Genomic DNA, 9846 nt, shown 5'->3' on the forward strand with positions numbered 1-9846 from the left:
GTCAAATGTCCTCAAAGTACCAAAGTTAACGCAAGAAGTTTGTTAACTGTTGCAGGTAAAGTGGTCTTTCTGAGCAATGTACAACAAAAGTTGATTAAGATAAAATGTTTGTTATGTTAAATTATAGCGATATACCGAATTTTATTAATTTAGCATATAAAAGAAAAAATGAGCTTTTTCTTGAAAACTTTTTTTAATATTCCGTTTTACAATAAAAACAAATGATCTGAGTTTTACATCACAACATAAAATATTTATAGTGCAGTGCTATGGATTGGGGAACATTAGTTACAATGCAGTCTTAAGGTAATTTGAGGAAAAATTTGGATTTTTAGTAGATAAAACAACAATAAAGAGAGTTGTTAAAAAATTTTCGGAAACGGGCAATGTGGAAAATAAAAGGAAGGAAAAAAAGCGAAGGATAGAAATTGTTGCAGTAACGAACGCAATGGATTACGGTGAGGTGTCGTTAAGAAAAAGGGCAGTTCAAGTCGGGATAAGTAAACAAAAAGTGTACACTGAAAATTTTAATAACAGTTTAGACCATTTAAAACAAAAAATTGAAACTGTTATTAGAGAAATTCCGTTGGACCATATTAGAAAAAGTTATAAACAATGTCGGAAAAGGGCGGAATTATGTGTTAGTGTTGGTGGTGGTATCATTGAATAAGCTTTTATGTTAGTTTAGTTTAGATCGAAAATGTTTTGTTAATCTTATGATGTAAAAATCTGCAGTTTGCTTTTATATCCTAAATTAATAAATTTCTTTTATATCGCTATAATTTAACATAACAAACATTTGATCTTAATCAACTTTTGTTGTACATTGCTCAGAAAGACCACTTATATATTATATATATATATATTATATATATATATATATATATATATATATATATATATATATATATATATATATATATATATATATATATAATATACGTAATATAAGTGAACATTATAATGTTCAAATCGCAATCAATAAGAGCAGAGTGGCGCAGTGGAAGCGTGCTGGGCCCATAACCCAGAGGTCCGTGGATCGAAACCACGTTCTGCTATATCTTTTATGTTGAGCTAAAAGAGAGCAAAAATAATTTTTGTGGAGTAAAGTTTCGTTTATAAGTTTTAGATCAATAGCTTTAATAGACTAGAAGTAAGAGATGGCTGTCTTATACTTTCGTTTTATAGTTTCACGTCCGCGATGAAAGCTAACGACCTTTGCAACGCCGGCGAAATCCTATATCGACGATAATGCGCAACAAAATAACAAAGTAAATATGTTCCCCTACTTCGGTATCGCAGTAAAACTTTTACGGGCGCTCTTGTTTTATGCTCGCCGTGTCGTTATGTGCATTTTTAACAAACTCCGTACCGCTTACGACTACGCGGCTGTGTTCGGCTTGTGTTACGATCTTTTTTGAAGCTTGGATTGAAATAAAACTAGCTAAAAGGAGGAACGAGAAAGACGTCCACCAATCGATACTTAAGCAAACGTTTATATGCACATCCACTTCTGGCACTAATGAAACGATAATAAACAGACCTTCGCCTGCCTCCCAGATTCCCGAGAAACCTTCGCCGCGAGAAGAGTTCTTCACCGTTTCCAGAACGAAAGGCGACAATGAACAGGTTGATTGGGCGTATTTGGTTAAGCGTGTTTGCGTCGAGAATAAAAATAATTAACGATTGTCAATGTAAACAGAGCGCAGCGCAAGAACGTGAGTGAATGCAACGAGGCTGAGCACGGAAGGTGAAGCCACTAAAAATACCAAAGAGCTTGGCGTGGTACGGGAGGAAACGGTACGAGGAAGATTCCTAGAGAGCGAGGAAAACGTGAACGAATCCGCTTGTAACGCTATGGTAATAAGAGGAGTTTAAATGGAATGCCCAGCTGTTCTCGGACCGTTATTGTTGCTGTTTTTTTCTTCAATTGGATCAAAGAGCAAAGCACCAACGCGGCGTACAACATTAACCTCACTCTGTATATTCTCCCCGTGCCAAAGAATTACTAAAGGCTTATAAAACAAATAACGCGTTTATAAAACGCTGTTATGGAACAGAGATAAGTTCTGCTTTTGAATTCTTATCTAGCCTTCTTTGATCTACGCGAGGAACCGGACGGGATTCTTTTAATTGATGGGGCATGCATGCGTCCAACTGATTAGCTCAAGTATTTGTTTAATGTCTGTAATCATCGCCGGCACATCGCTCTTCTGGATGAAGATAAGCACTCGCTTTAATTGAGCCGGAGCGTGTGATCCTAGTTTTAATTAATACATAAAAATATGTGTCAAGAGGTACAAGTGGACTGCTATTAACTTCGAGGACTTAGAATACGGTGTGAATATTTATATATTTCTATAAAAATAATGATGGTGGTTATTAGCTCAATATTATATTTGTTTGTGCTTATAATTTGTGTGTAGTGGTTTCAGATTCATTTTTAGTAAATCATTTTTTGCCGGAAACGTATTCGACCGTGAATTTGAACTGCTAAGGACCACCGAGTCATTTTGGCGTTTTGGTTTAACCACAACAGATTGCAATAACACGAATTATTTCATGCCAAAAACCACGGCTAGACATTTTGAAACTGTTCTTTGTCTTCGGGTATCCAATTAAATGAATTAATGATACAAAGCAGTATCGTTTGTGTTTGTGGTTTAACTTTGTAATTTCTTCTTTTTTGTGCTTCTTTATACATTTTCTCTTGAATTGACCTCATTTTACAGACTTGAAACCCACGTTTTGAATTTGCTGTTCCTTCCACTTATTGCTGTACATAACAAGGTTTTTGCCATAAGATTCTGCCAGTACCCACATTTAATATAGGAGGAATCGGAAAGGTTTGAAATGGAACAGCTATTTTAAATGTCCTTTTTAATGGAAAACCGTTATTGGTGTTAATTGCATCAATCCTGGGCACTTTCAATGCTGTGCAATTCTGTCTAGTGAAACGATTTTTATATTTATCATGAAATGAAAACGTTCTGGCTAAAAGTTCAATAGAATCCTCATCTAATATGATAGGATGTATAGTCGAGTATAGCTACAAAAATTAAATTATGGAATTCCTTCTCTCCTCCATATTGTCCATTTATGGTTAATGTATGCCATGGTCCATTATCTACAATCGGATAATCCTTGTCTCTAATATCCTTATAACTATATCGGCACTTTGGTAAACTTATGTCGGAGTTTTGCCTTGTCCTTTTCCTCAGAAAAGCTATCGTTGCTTATTTACAGGGATTAATTTCATCTCATTTAGGAATAAAGGTAACGTTTTTGTTGGTCTATTTCTATTTTCTGCAATCTTGCAAAAATGTTTAGCAGACCTAAATTTTCCCATTTTTGACATACTTTGTTTACTGCTACATATCCACTTACTAAAATAATCTTGCAGCTTACAGATCCACCTAGAAACTGGTGGAAATACCATTTGCATCACTATTATTCACTGCAATTTAATCACTCAGTACATGTAATCAAGGTAAAAAGCATTTTCAGTTACAATGGGGGACCAATGAAGTTATTAATTGCCGCCTTTTCAGATGATTAAGAAACTCATCTTTCCATATAAAATATGTCAATGGCAAGCGGTACCTTACAAGTGCAGTACACTACGGTATATCATGAAGGTCATGATAAATCATGTTGGATTTTACGCCATTTTGTGAACCATAGCTACTGATACATCCAAGAACTGGAATTTTCGTCAACTTAACTAATTCTTTCATCTTCAGTTACTCTATCGCTTGTCTAACTTCTCTGTTGGCAAGGTTGATATTCATTTTTCTGCCTCTATCTTACTGCTCACTCGATAATTTAGTTATGTTAAGAAGAAAGGTTTCTACAACGATAGCTTTGTGTTGATGGGCATCCACAATCACGATGGAGAACACATTAAACTTACTGCAACTGAAGAATTTAGAATTTCACCATTTTTTTTGCAAAACTTTTCACTACACTGCTCTATTTCTATAGAACTTCACATTTTGGCACATCATACCGGAATAAATACGATCGCGGAGAAAAGTTGGATAACAGTATGTAGTCATGTCTGATTGAGGCTTCTGTGAAAGATAGAAAATCGACATACAGCTTCTGGCAGATCTCTTTTGACTTGCTAATTAATATACTGGTTGTTTGCCATAACGTTCCAGCGCATTTTACACATTATACTATGAGTTGTTACATAACATTTAAGGTTTTCGAATTTAACCTCTAAATTAACATTTATAATCAAAACAATAATTTAAAACGTATAAATTGTAACTTACAGTTGATTTAAAATTATTATTAAAGTTTAAAACAGAAAGTTTTTAGTACGGTTCTGTGTTCTTCTGTGTATTGTCGGCCATGTTGTTGGAAGGTCGTCTGTTAGCTGAAAGTACAATGAGAAACTAAGTTTTTCGAGAACAGCGCGAGTAAGAAACGATGGCGCTTTTCCATTTTCACCGGCTCTTATTTATGTTGAAAAAGGATATCGATTTAAAGCGCCATTTGGCGAACGCTCGGTCGGCCACAAGGGCGAAATTCGGCGACCGAAACGGGAAGTAACCCGTAAAGCGCCTTTAGCGTTGCGAGAGAATAATTTATAAATATGTCGGCCGGCCCGTGCACATCCTTAAAAATCGGCCGTAAAGCGCTCGCGGTTTTGCTTAGCGAGAATTATGGCCGTATTTGTCACGGGAAGTGAGTGTAAACGGCTTATGGAAATTCGGCGAAGTATGCTCTTCATTTTTATCGCGATATCGGACGTATTCCACTGTGGGATGAAGTCCGGAGATGTAATAAATTATAACCGTTACACGTTCCTATCTTTGCATGTCCTATCTCGGGGGGCCTCAATTTTCCTCGAACCATTCAACTAGTAGCCTTCCAATCCGAGAGAACCTCTTCTACTGGAAATCCTGATAAAATAAGCCTAATTGCCACTTGAAACTGGACGAATGTATCGCGTGACAATCGGAAAGAGCTTGTTCAGGTCGCGTTATTGCTGAGAGGCACGTATACGACATTTGCATTCGCAAATTGACGTTGAAAGTAAATTGGATGGGGCTTCAATTTCTCCGCTCTCATGGGGTCACTGAGGGGTTCCTCCTTCAAGTTTCCGGGGACGACGTTAGACCGAATGGAATAGTTTTAGGATTATACGGACAATTGTCGAGGCATAACGCCACGATACGGACGCGGTCCCGTGTAATTCGGTCCGGGAATTTCGGTTAGTGTGTGTTTTCCAAGTTTAATTTCTTGTACAACTGCTTCTCTACGTTTCCTCTTTGTATGAAACCACCAGAAGCCGCAGACCGCAACCGGCGGGTTGTTCGATAAGAAAATAGAGGAATATACTACATATAGTTCAAACGTGGGGTCAACTGTAATAATACCGTAAAGTCCAAATTCTGACATTGCCAAATTGGTATTACCACCTTTTAACATTTACTGGCAGTTTAAAATTATCTTCTTGTTAAAAAAAAATTATATTTACTCTCAAGTTTTATTGCAGTCGTAAAACCTCGAATTATTTCCTAACTAAATACTTATTACCTACGTAAAACATAAAAACCATTAATTAACAATTTAATTTATTTCTAAAAGCTTCTCAAAAATTGAAAAAAAAATCATTAAACATAAAAGTTTTCTGAAAAATAACCTAAATGATTATTCTATAAACTAGTAGGTTGAGATACTAGTTTACGCACTAAGTTAGCTGTTTAACGTTCTAAAACCGCAAGAGTCTTGCAACAATTCCAATTCGACGAAGCGCGTGTGTCCCAAAGTCCAGAATTTCCGAAGAATCTCCAATCCCCCGTGGCAGGGAACTAAGAAATGTTGGGAATTACGTCTACTAGTTACACTAGATGCGAACCCTTCAAACCATATTGTCTCTAGACCGTTTTTAGCTAGCGGCCGGAAGTCACTGTCGTTAAAAAGTTTTAATGAAACTGGCGCTCTGAAGCGATTTTTTCCTACCTGGGCAGGATTCATAAAATTTTGATTAATAAAGCGAGCACCGGGTTAGAAGGGGGTTGCTTTTTACTGCCAATAAAAATTTTACACGCACAAATTCTCGAGAAGAAGTTAGATTAGGATTTTTTGAAAGTTGAGCCTTGTTAATTTTAATAATTTTTTTTGGTAACTTCCACCTCATTATTAAAATGAACATTTTCTTTTTGGAAAGTTATGACCCGAAAAAAGAATAAAGGGGATGAAAAAGACTTTGATATGTGATGAATAAAAAACCTTTAGATTTGGATGCGGGCTACATCGTTTCATTTCGGTTGAAACGTCAATCGTAACTAATGGTGGGGAACTGGCAGCCTGAAACCTGTTATTAAGTGCAACTGAAATCTATTAGACAACTGTCCAACTGAAGCGGGACTGGAACGAAACGGCGTCGCTCGGAATCTCCTTCTTGGCCCGCTTTTGTTCCTGGATTTTATCAGCGCCATTGTCCGGATGAGATTGTAGGACATCAATTTTGAATTAGAGCTCGGGCGATTTGTTTTGAACCCTCGGATTTACTCTGTACGCTCCGAACGAGATAGGAACGATTTTTCGTTCCGTGAACAACGTTGCAATTTATTAAATATACCCACTACATTACCATAGAGTCCGTTCTAGTCCTGTGGACTACCATCACATCGCGTGCACCGTTCGAATTAATCCAGCACGTCAATTACCAATTCAATTTGTTTCGCGAATACACCAACGACTCGTCGAAAGCTCTAATCCAACCTAAGCGATATTAAACGTGGATGTTTAACGACTGTCTGCCGTATTTACATCAACCGTTAAATTTTATGCAGGGAAGCGCTCGCGGAGCCTTACAGAAAAAACTTTATATTCTCGTCGTATTTTCTCTTTCTCCCCAGGCACCAAAAGGGGCACGAACCAAAGGGCACGTCCATCGGCGGAATCGCGTGTTAATTACCTCTGTAAGGAGGTAACAGGTGAGAGAGTTACGGTACCCTAGGGATATCTACTTTAAGTCTTCCTTTAGATTATCCCGAACGACTTTCAGTTTAATTCAAAATAGTCTTAAAATTCTTACGTTTTATTTTAAGTTGGAAAGTACAATTTGGATTCTGAACATTCCAAGATTTATTGTCAAATTCAATTCGTACCACTCTACTGAAAGAAGTCGGAAAGCAATAAAACTTTTAGTTCTTATAAATCTGGACGTTTCTTCTTCGAGTTGAAGAAATTAATCGAATCATCCGGTGTGCTTGTTTTCCAGGTCACCGGCAACTTGGAATTGACCATAAATAACGAGGACTCGGCGCATTTTCGCGCCGAATTCTGATAACGTGGCCGATTCTCCCACAGGAATGCCTCGGGCGTAAACCGGAGTATAATAAAGGTAGTTATGGAAGTAGTTTGAAGCAGAAGGCACGATGGGGGGAGGGATCTTCCACCCTTCAGTATCCCCATTCACCCCCCAACGCCAGCCAATTAAAGTTTGGCAATTTTCTAACCGAACAAACAACGGCTGTCCCGAGAAAGGCGTCGAAGAATCCAGGGTCGCACGTCATCAGGCGCACGTCCCCCCTGATCTATGGGCCCGAGACGCCATCGTCTGGCGGAAGCCGCCGGGGGGCGCCACCTAATGCTCCGCCGCGCCATCCAGACGAATGAGGCAGTTTACAGTGTCGCATTGTGCGAACTTCGTCGGCTAAATAGTTTTACTGCCTCCGCCCGAACTGTATACGTCGAGATAAGGGCATTTACTTGTCCCCGGGAAAGCTGCTCAAGACGCCCGGGTTTATCGACGGGAATTGCCGGGACAATTCCCGTTTATGTGAACGAGAGCTCTTGAAATAATGTGTAATCGGTTTTCCGAATCCTACTCATTTAAATAACTCAACTCTACTTGAATATTCTAGTCATCATTTACCATTTGAGGAACAACTTTTTAAAAGAAGACATTCACTGGTTATCGTGAAACCCAATGAAGATAACGCGCCGACCGGTTACATTTAAAACATAACTTAAGCATTAGGATTGTAATGTCTTTTTGATCTGGCTACCGATCGAAATGATTCATCTTAGAACGTACAAATCCAATCGTTGGAGCGTTTTAAGAGCCGCTCAACAACTAACCACTTCCCGTGGTCACACGAGACGTTTCTCAGTGAGTTATGACAATGGATGTTAGATCCGATTTATCATTTCCCAGTAAAGTGGAGTTATCGACTCTAATGTGTTTGTGGTATGCCGCTCCTCATTGAAATTAGATGCTATCTACGATCCTTCTTGAGTGGATTCTCAAGAATTGGTAATGGTTCCTAAATTATTCCGAAACGATTCCCAATTGATTCCCAAAAGGTTTCAAAAAGACTCAAAAACACCAGAAGCATTCCGGTTTTACACAAATTAAATTTAGAGAAGACGATAAGTACGAAAGCGAGATGGTTCGAATCTGAGACTTGAAAGGAATTTAAAAGAAAATTCACAACGGCTACACTTCTGAAACAAGTGACGTGCGATGCGTTTCAGCGGAAATTGCCGCGACAGCCGTTCTATTCGAGTCACTCCCAATGATCCTTTATTCGATAAGTAGAGACGCGTTGGAAGAAAACGCCGACGTCTTTCAGCCACAACCGTCGATGACAGGAAATAGGAGGTGCTTCTGGCGTCGCAGCCGCTTGACGACGGCCACACGCCGTTCGCGAGGTGGGGCCTACGTGAAATTAGACGAGGGGGGCCCGATCGTGACGGATTGGTGACTCGATATCCCAGTAAAAATAGCTCTAACGGAATTTTAAACGGCCATTTATACGAACGATGTCTTCATACTGTATTTGGACTGAACAAGAATTGTTTCTCATAAATTTTAAAACTTTTTTTTGAAGTATCCACACAATAAATAAAAATTTGTCTTGTTTTATCCTATTTTTGGTCATTATTTTAATCTGTTTCAATGAGTACACTTATTTGAATATTATGAATTATCTGGCAGATTTTGTTGCATTGCCATAAACCATATAATGTATTTTAAGAAGTTAAGAGGTGTTATTGACGAATGTGCCATGGATTCTGATCCTTATCTTTTAGTATTCGAACCTGTTCTTACATCTAGTTATATAGGAAGGATCGATACACGCAAAACTAAGACGCAAGACGCTCGACAAAAGAGTAATCACTTTTTGTAAAATAAAATCATAGGCAAGGTTCCTATTCGTAGACTGAAGCCCGTGAACATCTAATCCACAGCGTTGTGAGTTGCACCAACCAAATTCAACTCAATGCAGGAACTTCATAATATGTTTCTTCATGCCATATTACTTGGGTTATACAGCATTCAGATCATGCAGAAGTGCTGTATGATGTACAAACTATGTATTGGTTTTTCTGGCAACGTAGTGGTTTTCAAGTACAATCAGGTAGGAATGTACCAGTCAGTAGTCGTTGCTGATATCCCCATAGACGACAATGTAGTAAACGCCTGAAGCTTATTCACACGTTCTGAAAAAAATAAAAATACCTAGAACGCGTTGTGAGTATTTAATGTTTGCTCACCACGTGTTGTGGCTATTGCATATCTACCCACAATCGATTTTGTAGCCAGCACGTATCGCGCAGCATCAATAGGGGCTTCCCCCAACTTTATTTCTAAACATTTTTGCAGTCGTTTGTCGTAACTGTACGCGTTACTGTAGCTTTACGTAAATATAATAACGATGCAGACAAAATTTGAGGCTGCAAAATGTGAAATGTTGAATGCTAAAGGTGACAGGTCATTTAATGAATGTTATAATACAATATTAAATCAAGTAAAAGAGGCGAAAGGGAAAAGGAATGCCGGAATAGCTAACGTTTTGATATAATAAAAATTGCTGA

The 9846-nt window shown here is 38.2% G+C and overlaps 1 non-coding gene across 1 annotated transcript; it reads left to right on the forward strand.

Moving 5' to 3' along the window:
• The first annotated feature begins 986 nt into the window (after positions 1-986).
• TRNAM-CAU (transfer RNA methionine (anticodon CAU)) lies at positions 987-1058 on the forward strand. The gene has a single exon. It is a non-coding gene; the product is annotated as a tRNA-Met (tRNA).
• The last annotated feature ends 8788 nt before the right edge of the window (positions 1059-9846 follow it).

Source organism: Onthophagus taurus, chromosome 11, assembly GCF_036711975.1.
Source record: "Onthophagus taurus isolate NC chromosome 11, IU_Otau_3.0, whole genome shotgun sequence".
NCBI lineage: Eukaryota > Metazoa > Arthropoda > Insecta > Coleoptera > Scarabaeidae > Onthophagus > Onthophagus taurus.